The sequence below is a fragment of the Moschus berezovskii genome, chromosome 27, assembly GCF_049115385.1.
Source record: "Moschus berezovskii isolate FMDL1 chromosome 27, NW_MosBer_1.0, whole genome shotgun sequence".
Lineage (NCBI taxonomy): Eukaryota > Metazoa > Chordata > Mammalia > Artiodactyla > Moschidae > Moschus > Moschus berezovskii.
In genome coordinates this window covers 20269243-20285247 of record NC_142486.1, presented here as the reverse complement: position 1 = coordinate 20285247, position 16005 = coordinate 20269243, and positions in this window count along the sequence as shown.

Genomic DNA, 16005 nt, shown 5'->3' with positions numbered 1-16005 from the left:
AAATGGGCATTGGGCAGATACAGTGAAACCACTGATTCTAGTGTACTGTGCAGAATTTCAGGAACTCTGCCAGTTACATTGGGTAAAGACAACTTAAAGAAGAAACTGTGTGTTCAGTGCATCACATTCAGAAAACAAAAATATGTGAATTTCTATAGATGTGTGATGGCATGTTCCATTTAAGATATTACAGAAGTTGCTATTTCTACTTCTGATTCCTCCCTATTTCTTGCCAGCCCTGCATATTTCCTCCCTCTGCTGGATATAAACCAGCCTTTCATTTCATAAATAATTGACCATGAGCTCTGAACCAGCATAGTTCTGGGTGCTGTGGATATAGAGACCAACAAGACAGTTCAAGACTTTCTACACACTGGCACAAGAAGACTGCAGAAGTTCCAGCCTTTCATCTTCCTGGGATCGCATCCAGTGAAATAAGAGTTGGAGCTCCTATAAGAGCCTTGCAGTTTCCTCTGACTGGCTTGGCCTGGTCCCGTGTCCATCCCCCCTGAACCAAGCCCTGTATCTGGGGTGGAAAGAGGTCATGGGTAGGGTATTTTGATTGGTCAAGCCTAAATTGTATTAGTTATCTACTGCTGTGTAACAAATTACTCCAAAACTTTGAAATAGCAAACATTTATTACACGAAATTCTTGTCTGTGGGCAAGAATCTGATTGGTGTGGCCTCTTATAAGGTTGCAGTTAAGCTGTTGGCCAGGATTGCTTTACGTATGAAGGCTCCACTGGAGGACATGGGATTCACTTCAAGTTTAATCTCACGATGCTGACACCCTCTGTTTCTAGCCAGATAAGCACCTGGCTAGGAACTGTGTCTTTGCTCTTGGTAGCTGGCTTCCCCAGGGAAAATGAGTCAAGTGAGAGTCTAATCTGGAAGCCGTCGAATCTCAGTGGCAACCCAGTCTCAGAAGTGACATCTCATCATATTACTGTTTTATGTTCTTTAGAAGCAAGTCAATAGACCCAGCCCATACTCTGGGGAGGGCCCTATACAAGGTGAGAGTTCCAGGAAGTGAGGGCCTCGAGGTGTCATCTTGGAGGCTGCTGCCACATGCACCATGAGTGTCACCCCTGGCGCTCCGCGTAGAGTGCCACCCAAACCACATTAGCCCAGACTGGCGAGGGACTGCTCTCTGGAAGCTCTTCTTGGAACAAGGGGAATGTGTTCTGAGGAGACAAACTGCGTTGGTGGATTCTCTGAAGATGGAAGTTTGAGGTAGCCCCAAAGATTCCTTAAGGTTGGTGATGTATGAGAGACTGGCCAACACTGAGAAAAAATTAAAGGAATGACTCGCTTGTCATTGCATGTGGTCCAGAGGTCCCCATTGCCAAGTTCACCACCAAAGACAAAAGCATGAATTTGACCTTCAGATGAATTATAGTCTTGGCCTTCCAGGGATTCAAAATCCATCAGGAAGATGAGTTGGTGGAAACACACACATGATACAAGATCAATTATCTTAGTGACAAACCACTTCAGCACCTAAGTGTCTTTAAAAAAAAACAAAACAACCATTTGTTTAACTCATAGTGATGGTTTGTCTGATCTGGCCATCCCAGCTTATCTCTGATGGGCTTGCCTGTGTATGTTGAGTCAGCAAGAAAGACAGCTGGCGACTTGATGGTCTAGGATGACCTCATTCACATATACAGTGTTTGACAGACTGGCTGGTCTAGAGATGTCTCAGTTGGAATGGCTTGGTTTTGCTCCACATACTCTGTTTACCCTCCAGCAAGGTAGAATATGCGGCTTCCCATGTGGCTCAGGGGGTAAAAAATCTGCCTGCAATGCAGGAGATGCAGGAGACGTGGGTTCAATCCCTGGGTCGGGAAGATCCCCTGGAGGGAGGCATGGCAACCCACTCCAGTATTCTTGCCTGGAGAATCCCATAGACAGAGAAGTCTGGCGGGCTACAGTCTATGGCCTCGCAAAGAGTCGGACACGACTGAAGTGATTTAGCACACACACAGGGTAGAACATAGCCTTCCTCATAGGGTGGTTTTGAGGACCACTGAAGAGCAGCAGTGGGAAGCAAACCCCAGTGCACAAGCGCTTTTGAAGGCTCATCTAATGTCATGGTTCCTGCTTCTCCATACGGGAAATTCAAGGGGTGGAGAAATGAACTCTACTTTTGGATGGGAGGCACTATATAAACACATTGCAAAGGCAAACAGAATGATGGGGAAATGTGTGGCCAGCTTTCTATCTACCGCAGAGGCCATCAATGACACCATTCGTGAACTTAGGGGGCTTCCAAGAGTTAAGATAGATGGGATCAAGAAATTTCCAGGAACATCTTGGGCTGTTCCATGGTCAGGTCACTTAGATCACCAGAAATCAGTCTCTTCAATCTCAACATACAGACACAGTGCCACAGTTCAGGCTTGTTAATTGGATAATGAGTCAGCTTGAGAGCTGGTGTGATAAGTTCTTCATACCCATGAGGACAAAGTTCTGAAGTATTCACATGTTACTCCTGCCTTGGTTCTTTTTCTCAAGACACATACACGCTGAGATGCTGGAGAATTCAGGGAGGAATGGAAAACAAGATAAATGATAACCAAATCTGGGACACCCAATCCACTCCCACCTGTCAATCTCTAGCTCTAAAAATCTGAAAGCCAAATAGCTCAGGTCTTGTATCTTTGCTGGTTTTGATGAGAAACTGCTTTGACACACATGGAATTCTGCTGTTCATCACTTCCTAGACAAGCAATGCTGCTGTAAGTCATTTCAGTTGCGTCTGACTCTGTGTGGCTGTATGAACTGGAGCCCACCAGACTCCTCTGTCTGTGAGATTCTCTAGGCAAGAATACTAGAGTGGGTTGCCATGCTCTCCTCCATGGGATCTTCCCATCCCAGGGATCAAACCCATGTCTCTTATGTCTCCTGCATTGGCAGGTGGGTTCTTTACCACTAGTGCCACTCGGAAGCCCAGACAAGCAATGGTGTTTCCAAAAGTGAATCCTGATTTCCCAAAACAATAAAGGTTTGCAGTCTAGACATCTCACCCAATGACTGAACCACACTCAATCCATTATGAGTTTTGTCCCATAAAATGCTAGTCTTCCTAGCATATGGTCTGCCAATATCAGACCAGATGTCAGGGTGAGATTACAGTGGTATTTGGACAAAAGATGCAAGAACATTCAATTCTGTTTTCAGCCAGTCCAAGAGAGAAATGAATAGAAGAAAAGGCCTAGTAAATGAAAAGTTGGTCACTATTGGAAGATTCGACTTCATATACCAACGTGGGATCCTAACCCTAAGGTGATTTGGATTGCGTGGAGAATTCCTATCAGGTGGGTTGTGTTTTGTATCTATTGCTATTAACAAATTACCCCAAACTTAAGACATATTTTTTGTGTGTGTGTGTGCGTGTGTGCTCTCAGTTGTGTCTGACACTTTGTTACCCTTTGGACTGTAGCCTGCCAGGCTTCTCTGTCCATAGGATTTTTCAGGCAAGAATACTGGAGTGGGTTGCCATTTCTTCCTCCAGGGGAACTTCTTGGCCCAGGGATCAAACCCACATCTCCTTTGTATCCTGCATTGCAGGCAGATTCTTTACCCACTGAGCCATTGGGGAAGCCCACATTTACTGGGTCATAATTTCTGTGGGTCAGGAGTTCAGGCACAGTTTAGTGGGGTTCTCTGCTTCAGAAAGCCTTTATAAGCTTCAGTCGAGGTTTTGACAGGGGTTATGATCTTCTGTGAAGGTTCAACTAGGGAAACGGTCCTTTCTAAGCTTGCTTACATAGTTGTTGGCAAGATTCAGTTACTTGCAAGCTCTCAGATTGATAACCTCAGTTCCCCACTTGCTCCTGGCTGGAGGCTGCCCTCAGTTCTTTGCCAAATGGGTCTTTCCAAAATGTTGGCTTGCTTCATCAAGGTGCACAAGCTAAGAAAGCAATATAGGAAGAATATCAGGAAGAGGGAAGTTCCATTCTTTTGTAAATTAATCACACAAGTGACAGTACATCATTTGCTATATTCTTCATTACAAACAAGTCATTAGGTCTGGTCTGCTCTTAAGGAGAAGGACATAAGGACATACATGAGTGAGGCAGAGACCACTGGAAGTCATATCATACACTACCACGTAAGTATAAAGAGTATCCTCTAATACAGCAGTTCCCAACCTTTTTGGTGGCATGGACTGGTTTCATGGAAGACAATTTTTTCACTGGCCTGGGAGTAGGGGATGGCTTTGAGATGATTCAAATTGTACACTTTATTTCTATTATTATTACAGCAGTTCCGCATCAGGCAGAAGGTTGAGGACCCTTGCTGTAAGAGATGTAATATGGGATGGGGACTCATTGGAAAAGACCCTCATGCTGGGAAAGATTGAAGGCAAAAGGAGAAGGAGGCAGCTGAGGATGAGATGGTTAGATAGCATCATGGACTCAATGGATAGGAATTTGAGCAAACTCTGAGAGATAGTGGAGGACAGAGGAGCCTGGCGTGCTGCAATCCATGGGGTTGCAAAGAGTCAGACATGACTTAGCAACTAAACAACAACAGTGAAAGGCAAAGGTGGGGAGGTCTTAGCGCTGTGCCCAATGGATGTGCTCGATCTTGATCAACCAGAGCAACCCCCTCCTTAGAGGTGCAGTGGAGGTGAGAAGCACTATGATCATCCTTTCTCTGACCAGGAGTTTCAGAGCCGGTGTGGGTGGCCAGGCTGCCACCATTCATCTGAATGAATATTACTTTTTTTTCTTGCATCAAAAGTTTTGAGTCCTTCATAAATAAAGCATAAATCATACTTATTTAATCCCACAGAGTAGAAGCACCCTTAGTCTCAAAGTAGAGCCTCAGTTCAGTTCAGTTGCTCAGTCGTGTTCAACTCTTTGTGACCCCATGGACTGCAACATGCCAGACTTCCCTGTCCATCACCAGCTTCTGGAACCTAATCAAAATCATGTCCGTCGCATCAGTGATGCCGTCCAACCATCTCATCCTCTGTCATTCTCTTCTCTTCCTGCCTTCAATCTTCCCCAGCATCAGGGTCTTTTCCAGTGAGTCAGTTCTTCACATCAGTTGGCCAAAATGTTGGAGTTTCAGCTTCAACATCAGTCCTTCCAATGAATATTCAGGACTTATTTCCTTTAGGATGGACTGGTTGGATCTCTTGCAGTCCAAGGGACTCTCAAGAGTCTTCTCCAACACCACAGTTCAAAAGCATCAATTCTTCAGCACTCAGCTTTCTTTATAGTCTAACTTTCACAGCCATACATGACCACTGGAAAAACCACAGCCTTGACTAGACGGACCTTGGTTGGCAAAGTAATGTCTCTGTTTTTAAATATGCTATCTAGGTTGGTCATAGCTTTTCTTCGAAGGAGCAAGCATCTTTTAATTTCATGGCTGCAGTCACCATCTGCAGTGATTTTGGAGCCCCCCCCCAAAAAAAAGTCTCTCACTGTTTCTTTTGTTTCCCCATCTATTTCCCATGAAGTAATGGGACCGGATGCCATGATCTTAGTTTTCTGAATGTTGAGTGTTAACCCAACTTTTTCACTCTCCTCTTTCACTTTCATCAAGAGGCTCTTTAGTTCTTCACTTTTTGCGATAAGGACGGTGTCATCTGCGTATCTGAGGTTATTGATATTTCTCCCGCAATCTTGATTCCAGCTTGTGCTTCTTCCAGCCCAGCGTTCCTCATGATGTACTCTGCATATAAGTTAAATAAGCAGGGTGACAATATACAGCCTTGACATACTCCTTTAGTTTCCTTGAATCCCCCTAAACACAAGCAACATTTGGTTCACATCTTTGTGCTAATCGGGCATCAGAAAGCTGAAAGGCACCGTGAAACTTTAGTTTGAGGAGCTCCTGGGGATATTTGACCCCAAGATCATCTTCTGGAAATTCTACTAGCTGTAAGTGAACAGAGCCCAGGGGAAGGCTTAGAGGGAAAGAAGGTGAAAACATTTAAAAATATGATGTGAATAGGGAGGAAACTGAAAGAGAGAGGAGCCAGCAGAAGAAGCCCCCAGATCTCATCCTCCTCATCTTTGCTCAAACCTGGGCTTGAGGATGAGCTTCTCATTATTATGCTACAAAGGCTGAAACTATGTCAGGCAGCCCATGACTGCAGAGAGAAATCATTAGACCCAAATATGAATGGATTTCTTTCACTCATTCATTGCATCTTTCTTTAGGACTCATGTTTATTCCAGATAGGAAACGGAACTTGGGTCATTTTCTCATGCAGTCGATACTCTGAGAGGGATACGTATTAAATAGTGGATAACAGTGCTGATAGCCATACCTTCTATGAAGAAAACAAAGCAGGGTGGTGGGAAGAGACTGGCAGGGGTGGGGATGACTCAGTCATCAGCTGTTTAGCCCAAACACTCAGAGAAGACCTCCTTGGTAGTCTGAGGTCAGTGATAAGGACCAGAGCAAAGCATTCCAGACAGAAGGCACAGCAAGTGCCAGAGCATGAGACCTGGGCTTCCAAAGACCAAAAAGCAGCCCGTGTCACCAGAGAAAGGCCAGACTCGGCAAAGTGGGACCAGAGAGCAAGGCAGGTGTCAGATCTTGTAGGTGTTAGTAGATGGTGATGAGAAGTTTAACTTTGTTCTAAGTTCAGGGAGAATCCCTTGGACACTGTATTAGTTTCCTGTTGCTGCTATAACAAATTTTCACAAACAATGAGGCTTAAAGCAACACTGATGTATTATTTTGTAGTTTTGGAGGTCACAAGTCCAAAATCAGTCTCCCTGGACTAAAGTCAAGTTGTCCGCAGAGCTGAAAGCTGCTTCTAGGGGAGCATCTATTTCCTTGCCTTTTCCAGCTTCTCGAGACCACCTGCGTCCTGCGGCCCATGGCCTCTGTCAAATCTTCAAAGCACATCACTCCAGCCTCTGCTTCTGTTGGCATATCTTTTTTTACCTGTAACTCTTCTGCCTTCCTTGTGATTATATTGGACCCACCCAGATAATTCAGGATAATCTCCCCATCTCGTGATCCTTAACACATCCGTAAAGTCTCTTTTACCATGTAAGATGATATATTAATAGGTTGAAATTTCCCTGGTGGTCCAGTAGTTAAGAATCCACCTTGCCATGCAGGGGACACAGGTTCAACCCCTGATCCCCCATCTCGGGGCAACTAAGCCGGTGTGCAACTACTGAGCCCGTGCATCACAGCGAAGACCCAGCTGAGTCTATATATATACATATATAGCTCCCTCCACACACACATACGTTGTTGTTCAATCACTTAAGTTGTGTCCGACTCTTTGCAACCCCAGGAACCGCAGCACGCCAGGCTTCCCTGTCCTTCACCATCTCCCAGAGTTTGCTCAATCTCATGTTCATTGAATCAGCAATGCCATCCAACCATCTCATCCTCTGTTGCCCTTTTCTCCTCCTGCCCTCAATCTTTCCCAGCATCAGGGTCTTTTCCAATAAGTCAGCTCTTTGCATTACGTGGCCAAAGTATTAGAGCTTCATACATACATACATATATATATATATATATATATGTTTCAGGGATGAGGGGGCACCTTTAGAGGGACTTTATCCTGTCTTCCCACAGACACATGAAGCAGAGGGCTGATGTGATCTGGTTGACCTTAGAGAACTTGGTCTATAGGGGTGAGGAGAAAGGAAAATCGGTGAAACCCATCACAATAGTGCAGGCGGAGGCAAAGGTACAGTTTACCTTGACTGCTGAGCTCGTCATAGAGATGAGAGAGAAAAATCGCAGTGATTGATTCAGACTACCGGCCAAACTGGTACACTGACTCCCAACTGAACACACTTAACCAGCCCAGCACCAGTCTCTATAGAGGCCACTTGGGTCTGCGTGGCTTTTCTGAAGGGAAGAGGCCTGGACTGGAAGAGAGAGAAACATCCCCTCCAGTGACATAGGCAGGGTGGGGGCTGGTCCGGTCTGTGGGTGGTACTTCGGATAAAGGGCTGTGGGGGAATAAGGGACCAGACAGGGGATGAGTAGGGGAAGGACTTTAGCAGTGATGTAGAAAATCTGGTCGAGTAAGCTGAAGAATGCACGCCCCCCGCACCCCCCAGTCTCCCGCCAAAGTATTGAGTCCTAAACCTGGAATGTGTAAAAATCACCTTCTTTGGAAAAAGACTCTTTGCAGATGTAATTAAATTGAGGATCCTAAGATAAAGAGATCACCCTAGATTACTAGGGTGGACCCTAAATGCTACTACAAATATTTTTGTAAGAGAGACAAGGACATAACACAGACACGAAGAGGAAGCAGAGCAGAGATGGAGCAGAGAAGGGTGTGGCCACAAGCCAAGGAATGTCAACACAGTGGCTGGGAGCTGAAAGAGGTGAGGAGTGGGTTCTCCTCTGGAGCCTCCAGAGAGAGTGCAACCTGCCTACACCTTGATTTTGGTCTCCATACCCGTGAGAGGATCAATCTCTGTTGTTTCAGCCCACCCAGTTGGTGGTTGTTTGTTAAAGCATCCCCAAAAAATGAATTCATCCGGTGGGGACCAAATCACAGCGTAAAGTTTAACTCAACTGCTGGTAAATTTACCAAACTAGAACTCTGAAAGCAAGCCTCCCATTGTGGACATGCCCACAGGCAGGTGAAGTCAGAGATGGACTCATCATCCCAGGAAACAAGATGAGAAGAAGCTAAGGTCTCTCTGACAGAGAACCCTAATGCCTTTAAACCCCTTCTACTGGCACTGCCCTCACCCCTGAAACCTCCTCTGTGGGTGCAGACTTCCTGTGGGACCTCTGAAGACAGACAGCCCTGGCTCTGTATGGTTCAAGCCTGGGGACATCTCGCCTCCTCCGACAATACACCCACTTGAGGTTCACTCAAACGCCTCTATGTCTGATGCTACAGAGAGTGGTGGAAAGCTACAGAGAATGGACAAGACTCACAGACCATCTGTTCATCTTCTGTGTTTTGTGAATTTATTTTCAAATGTTAAGCATTTGATAGCAGTTGTCAGGCATTATCTCAAAAGCTACCATTTGGGTAAAGACGTTCTTTTAAAAATCCAGGAGGATCACTCAGAGATCAGTGATTCTCCAGAGTGTGGAATCAGGGATGAGTTGTATTTTGAACAACATCTTCAAATATTATCGTATAATTTTATAACCAGAAAAGGAAAATAAGATGTCTGATATCTACAATACAGACTTCAGGAAGGAAAGCTTGACCAAATCTTGCTTAAAAGGCGGTGTGGAAATGGGGGAATTACTCAATCAAGAATCGCAGGGTCTGGGATAGGGGTTTATTGGAATTTCCTGGCCATGGTGAGTTTTTGTGTTTATCAGAAAGGGACACTTGTTTGTTGTTGGTTTTTTTTTTTTTTTTTTTTTTTTTTTTCAGTAAAAGGACATGTTACCTTGACTTGATTCTCAGAATGCTTAGAAATGCTTCTAGGAGTACAGCCACCTAGAAAAGGATATGCCTGTGGTTGTCAATGATGAGCAGAATGAACCGACTTCTGGGGGATAGATTTTGTCCTCTATGTCCTACAGTTCAGGGGCTTAGTTGGGAGACATAAGAATGACCCTCCAACTTCAATACATTCCTGCAGGAGCTTCCATGCTAAGTAGGACTGTCCTTGGGTAGGACGGAAATTACACAGCTAATTCCCAAATCATGACCCTAGGCACCCATAACTAAGCCCTCTTGGCTAACATGACCATGAGAACTGAATACTGACCTCCTGGAACATGCTTCTCATTTCATTGATATAACTGCAGAAGATCTTACCGTGGTTAAACTAAAGGGGTTACTATAGAGTATGTGTGCATGCGTGCTAAGTCACTTCAGTCTTGTCTGACTCTATGAGACTCTATGTACTGTAACCCACCAGGTTCCTCTGTCCATGGGATTCTCCCGGAAAGAATGCTGGAGTGGGTTGCCATTCCCTTCTCCAGGGGGTCTTCCCAATCCAGGGGTTGATCCTGCCATGTCTCTGATGTCTCCTGCATTAGCAGGTGATTTCTTTATCACTAGTGCCACCTGGGAGCCCCACTGTAGAGGAGTGACAGAAACCCAGACTGTGCATCCAGAGTGTTCAACTACCAGCTCTGCTACATACCAGCTGCATAACCTTAGAAAGTTACTTACCCATGTCTTCCCATCATTAGGAGGGGTGTTGTGTGTGTGTCACTCCGTCATGTCTGACTCTTTGTGATCCTATGGACTGTAGCTCGCCAGGCTCCTCTGCCCATGGGATTCTCCAGGCAAGAATACTGGAGTGGGTTGCCATTCCCTTCTTCAGGGGACCTTCCTGACCCAGGGATCGAACCCGGGTCTCCTGCATTGTGGGCAGATTCTTTGCTGCCTGAGCCACCAGGGAATTCAATAATAATACTCTCCCTTAGAACTGTTATGGAGATTGAATGAGATAGTGCCTGGAACATAGTATGTTTCATTTGTGTGTTAGCTATTATTTCCATTATTTCAGGAGCCAGGCAGATAAGGCAAATGCCTGGAGCATTCCAGGAGTAGGGTAATGGGAGTATTATGAGCCAAGAGTACTGACCTGGAGAGTGCCTTGTTCTATCTGAAGTGAGCAGCCACTACATCCTCTCCAAGAGATAATCTGTAAGGATGCAGCCATATTCTTCATCCCTTAAAAGAAGCTAGAAATCTATATATTTTTTTATTAAATATCCTGACTTAAAAATAAGGGCCAAAATTCTAATTTCTTGAAACTTTCCTTGTGACTCCATGGACTATAGCCCACAAGGCTCCTCTGTCCAGGGGATTTTCCAGGCAGGGAGTGGGCTACCGTTTCATTTTCCAGGGGATCTTTCAGACCCAGGATCAAACTGGCATTTCTTGCATCTCCTGCATTGCAAGTGGATTCTTTACCACTGAGCCACCTGGGAAGCTTGGAACTCTGGGCTGTGCAAATAAAATATGTCCATTTAGTTGGACTGTGAAGAAAGCTGATGGCCGAAGAATTGATGCTTTTGAACTGTGGTGCTGGAGAAGACTCTTGAGAGTCCCTTGGACTGCAAGGAGATCCAACCAGTCCATTCTAAAGGAGATCAACCCTGGGTGTTCATTGAAAGGACTGATGCTAAAGCTGAAACTCCAATACTTTGGCCACCTCATGCGAAGAGTTGACTCACTGGAAAAGACTCTGATGCTGGGAGGAATTGGGGGCAGGAGGAGATGGGGACAACAGAGAATGAGATGGCTGGATGGCATCACCGACTCAATGGACATGAGTTTGAGTGAACTCTGGGAGTTAGTGATGGACAGGGAGGCCTGGCGTGCTGTGATTCATGGGGTCGCAAAGAGTCGGACACGACTGAGCGACTGAACTGAACTGATTTAATGCATACATCAGGCAGGCTACAAGCTTGAAAACTCAAATGTACAGGATGCAGATGCCCATTTTCAGCTCTTTTAAAAGACTTCTAAAGATATCTGGTGGAGAGAGTATTTTATCTTTCATTATTATTTACAATATAATAATTTAGCACTTACAATATGCTAAACCCTATCATAGGGCTTTATAATAATAATTCAATTCTCACAACAACCCTATAAAGTAGGTACTATTATTCTTGCCATTTTATAGTGGAAAAGACTGGAGTTCAGAGAATAAGTAACTTGCTTAAGACAAAAGAGCAAAAGAGAAGGTGATCAAACCAGATTCTGAATGCAAGATGGCTTTTAAAAATTTGTTACAAATCACGTGAAAGATGTAAAACCCACACAGAATGTTGGCATGGCCAGAGCTGTCACCAAAATGTGTGTTTATAATAGTATATATCACTGAGTGATGTTGGGATTAGAAGGACCATGAGAGAACCCAAGCAAACAGAGCTCAGCAGAGCCTTATCATGTAGACGGAGTTGCTTGTGCCCCAGAAGTAAGTACATGGTCCCTGAACCATATTTGTGATTGGTCTGACACTAAATTAATCACATAGATGATGGTAAACCATTATAGAGCACTCACCATGTGTCAGTCCCAGTTCTAAATATCCGGTGAATGTTACCTGACCCCAGTGAGAGTGTTAGTTGCTCAGTCACGTCTGATCTTTGTGACACCATAGACTGTCGCTCACCAGGCTCCTCTGTCCATAGAATTCTCCAGGCAGGAATACTGGAGTGGATTGCCATCCCCTTCTCCAGAAGATCTTCCCGACCCAGGGATCGAACCCAGGTCTCCCACATTGCATGCAGATTCTTTAACATCGGTGCCCCAGGGAATACCTAATGAGACGGATACTCCTATCATCTCCATTGTATGTGGGGGAGGGTGAATCACGGAGGGTGGGATCCATGTGTCCAAATCTACACGACCACGACCTGGGGCAGGGTTTCAATCCAGGCAGTCCAGTTTCTCAGTCTATGCTCTTGGCTACTCCATTTCGTTCATATATCGATTAACAATGTCAATTACCTGTGATTATCTCCACTGCAAAAACGTCCATGAGCAAGAAAGAACACAGCAAGGAAAGAGATTTAGCATTAAGTTGCAGACAAAACTGAACATTGGAGGTGGGGGGGAGGATGTAGTTTACTTTATAATGATGACCATAGCTAGCTTGGGGAAGCGGCGATTATCCCTAGGTTCCATCGGTGTTAAGTTTATGATCACCTCGTAGAAACTGTAGGAGCTGGATATTATTTAACTCATTTTATAGATGAGAAAGTTGTGACTCAGAGATGACTTGAATAAGGTCACACAACCGGTAAGTGGTCAAATGAGGGCTTGAATGCAGTTCTGTCAAATTCTACAGCCTCAGTGTTTAAGGCTCACATTAAAATGTTCAGGTAGCTGTTTCTTCCCAAATGACTTCTGTGAAGGGAGGTGGGAAACACTAGAATAAGGACTAATTGTTAATCAGCCATGGAGTAACTTCCACAGAGTTTCCATAGAGAAGTCCACATGACTGAGCAGTTCCTGACACCCCTCAGACACCCTGCACCCTGAAACCAGAGGATCACGGACCCTCCCTTATCCCTCTGGCTAAATGTGAAGAACGTCCTTCTGCCTTCTTACCTCCTGGATCCCCAAACTTGGCTGGGTATTGAACTTGCATGTGGTTTACAAGTGGCAAAACTCATCTCGAAGTGGAGTAATTAGAAGAAAAAGAATCATTTTCTGTTTGTCTATGTAACTAGAAGAGCCTTGAGCTTTCTGGCTTCACCTACAGATGGGTCCAGGGACTCAGGCAATATCAGAAGCTGTCCCTTTCTTCCTTCATCTAATTTTCTTCATTTTCTTGGTGGCCCCCAGAAGCTCCAATCACTACCCCCAGAGCTCAGTAATACTAATGAGAGGAAAATTTAATTTTTCTAATAGCCCCAGTAAAAATTACAAGACTGAGTTTTACTGACTTGGCTTCAATAGCCATCTCTAACTTAATTATCTTAGCTAGAGGGATAGATATCGCATTTGCCAAGCCTGGGTCACATGCTCACCCCTGGAATTCTTTTGAATCACACGGGGAGGTGTGGCTTCCCAGAGGAAAATGGTGATAGAATTTCTTAAAATTTGTTTAATTAATTAATTTATTTTGTTTTTGGCTGTTCTGGGTTTTCGTTTTTTCACTGGCTTTTCTCTAGTTGTGGTGAGAGGGGTCTACGCTCTATTGCAGGGACTCCACTTATTGAAGAACACCAGCTCTAGGGCGCATGGGCTCAGTAGTTGCAGCACAGGCTTAGTTGCCTCTCGGCACATGAGATTGTCTTGGCCCAAGGATCAAACTGGTGTCCTCTGCACTTCAAGGTGGAGATTCTTACCATTTGGACCACCAGGGAAGCCTCGTGATATAATTTTTAAAAGAAAGGGAAATGGGGTCTGGGAAATAATAACATGTGTCTACTAAAAGCTCAGACTGTACAGTCACCTCCTTCTGGGTGCTAAGATTATAGGCACACATCCATCTAGTCCCTAATATGTTACCTGCCTCACTCTTTTTTTTTAATTGAAGGATAGCGGCTTTACAGAATTTTGCTGCTTTCTCTTAGACCTCAACATGAATCAGCCATAGGTATACATAAACCCCCTCCCTTCTGAACCCCCCTCCCATCTCCCTCCCCATATCACCCTTCTAGGTGGTTACAGAGCCCCTATTTGAGCTTCCTGAGACACACATCAAATTCCCGTTGGCTATCTATTTTACATACGGTAATGTAAGTTTCCATGTTTTTCTTTCCATACATCTCACCCTCTCCTCCCCCTCCCCATGTCCATAAATCTATTCCCTATGTCTGTTTCTCCATTGCTACCTTGCAAATAAATTCTTCAGTCCCATTTTTCTAGATTCCGTATTATATGCATTAGTGTACGACATTTATCTTTCTCTTTCTGACTTACTTCACTCTGAATAATAGGCTGTAGGTTCATCCACCTCATTAGAACCGACTCAGATGTGTTCCTTTTACGACTGGGTAATATTCCATTGTGTATATGTACCACACTTCTTTATCCAGTCATCTGTTGATGGACATCGAGGTTGCTTCCATGTTCTAGCTATTGTAAATAGTGCTGCAATGAACAATGGGATATACGTGTCTTTTTCAATTTTGGTTTCCTCAGGGTATATGCCTAGGAGTGGAATTGCTGGGTCATGTGACCTACCTCACTTTAAAAGGAAGGTTCTCAGTGTCTCTGAAGCCTATAAGAAAGGCAATAAACTTGTTTGCTAGCATATGTAGTGGACAATTCCCCTTCTGGAAAGAGTGATATTCCTCATGGTTCTGTCCATCTCTCATTCTCAGTCATATGGTTCAGGCAGGGCTTATCCACCAAAGGCTTCAAGCACAAACCTAAACCTGTCTTATACCTTTGGCCATATGATTGGCTCTGAGATGATTGCATGACTTTATTCTTACTAGAGTCATCATATCCTGGACACTAAAAAAAGAAAGAAAGAAAGACTGCTGGGGAGAAAAAAAAAGCTCTTTCTTTTCAACAGGGGTTGGTGAAAGGGTAGATTGTTGGCTGGGAGAGGCTAGAAGCCATCTTGCCAATGGAAGAAATAGTTCTGGCCCCCAGATGATACCAGAGCTGAGAGAGAGAATTTGAGCCCCTGGACCCAGACGTACTCCGTTTAAGCTAACCGATCACTATCCTTTTCTTTTGTGAATTAAACCAATTTGACATGGATTTTCTGTCACTGGCAACTAAAATACACCTACTCGACTGCTATTGAAAGTGAAAGTGTTAGTTGCTCAGCCGTGTCCAGCTCTTTTCGAGTCCATGTGTTGTAGCCTGCCAAGCTCCTCTGTCCATGGATTTCTCCAGGCAAAAATACTGGAGTGGTTTGCCATTGCTTTTTTCAGGATATCTTCCTGATCAGGGATCAAACCCAGGTCTCCCACATTGTAGGCGGATTCTTTACCATCTGAGCCACCAGGGACTGCAACCACCTGGATTCAAATAGCAGCCCTGCCATCTTTACAAACCATATCATTTGGGTAAACTGCTTAACCCCTCTCATCCTCCATTGCCCCCTCTATGGAGGAAAATCTTTCTCCTGTGGGACTTCAGGATAGTAACTGAGGTTATAACTGATTAATACTGAGCACAGTTTTGGAAACACCATGTGTGCATCATACATATAAGTATTATTGGTGTTGGAAAAGCTGGAAAAACCAAAATAAGTGTGATAGAAATGAGGTTTGAGTGTCTATCAGGGCCTGGAAAATATTTGATGTAGCTGAGCTGACTCAGTTCCGTTCAGTTCAGTTGCTCAGTCGTCTCCAACTCTTTGCAACCCCATGGACTGCAGCACGCCAAGCTTCCCTGTCCATCACCAACTCCTGGAGCTTGCTCAAACTCATGTTCATCGAGTCGATGATGCCATCCAACCATCTCATCCTCTGTCCCCCACTTCTCCTCCTGCCTTCCATCTTTCCCAGCATCAGGGTCTTTACCAAGGAGTCAGTCCTTTGCCAAAGGACTGGTGGCCAAATTATTGGAGTTTCAGCTTCAGCATCAGTCCTTCCAATGAATACTCAAGACTATTCAGCTGAGCTGGCTGGACAGATAA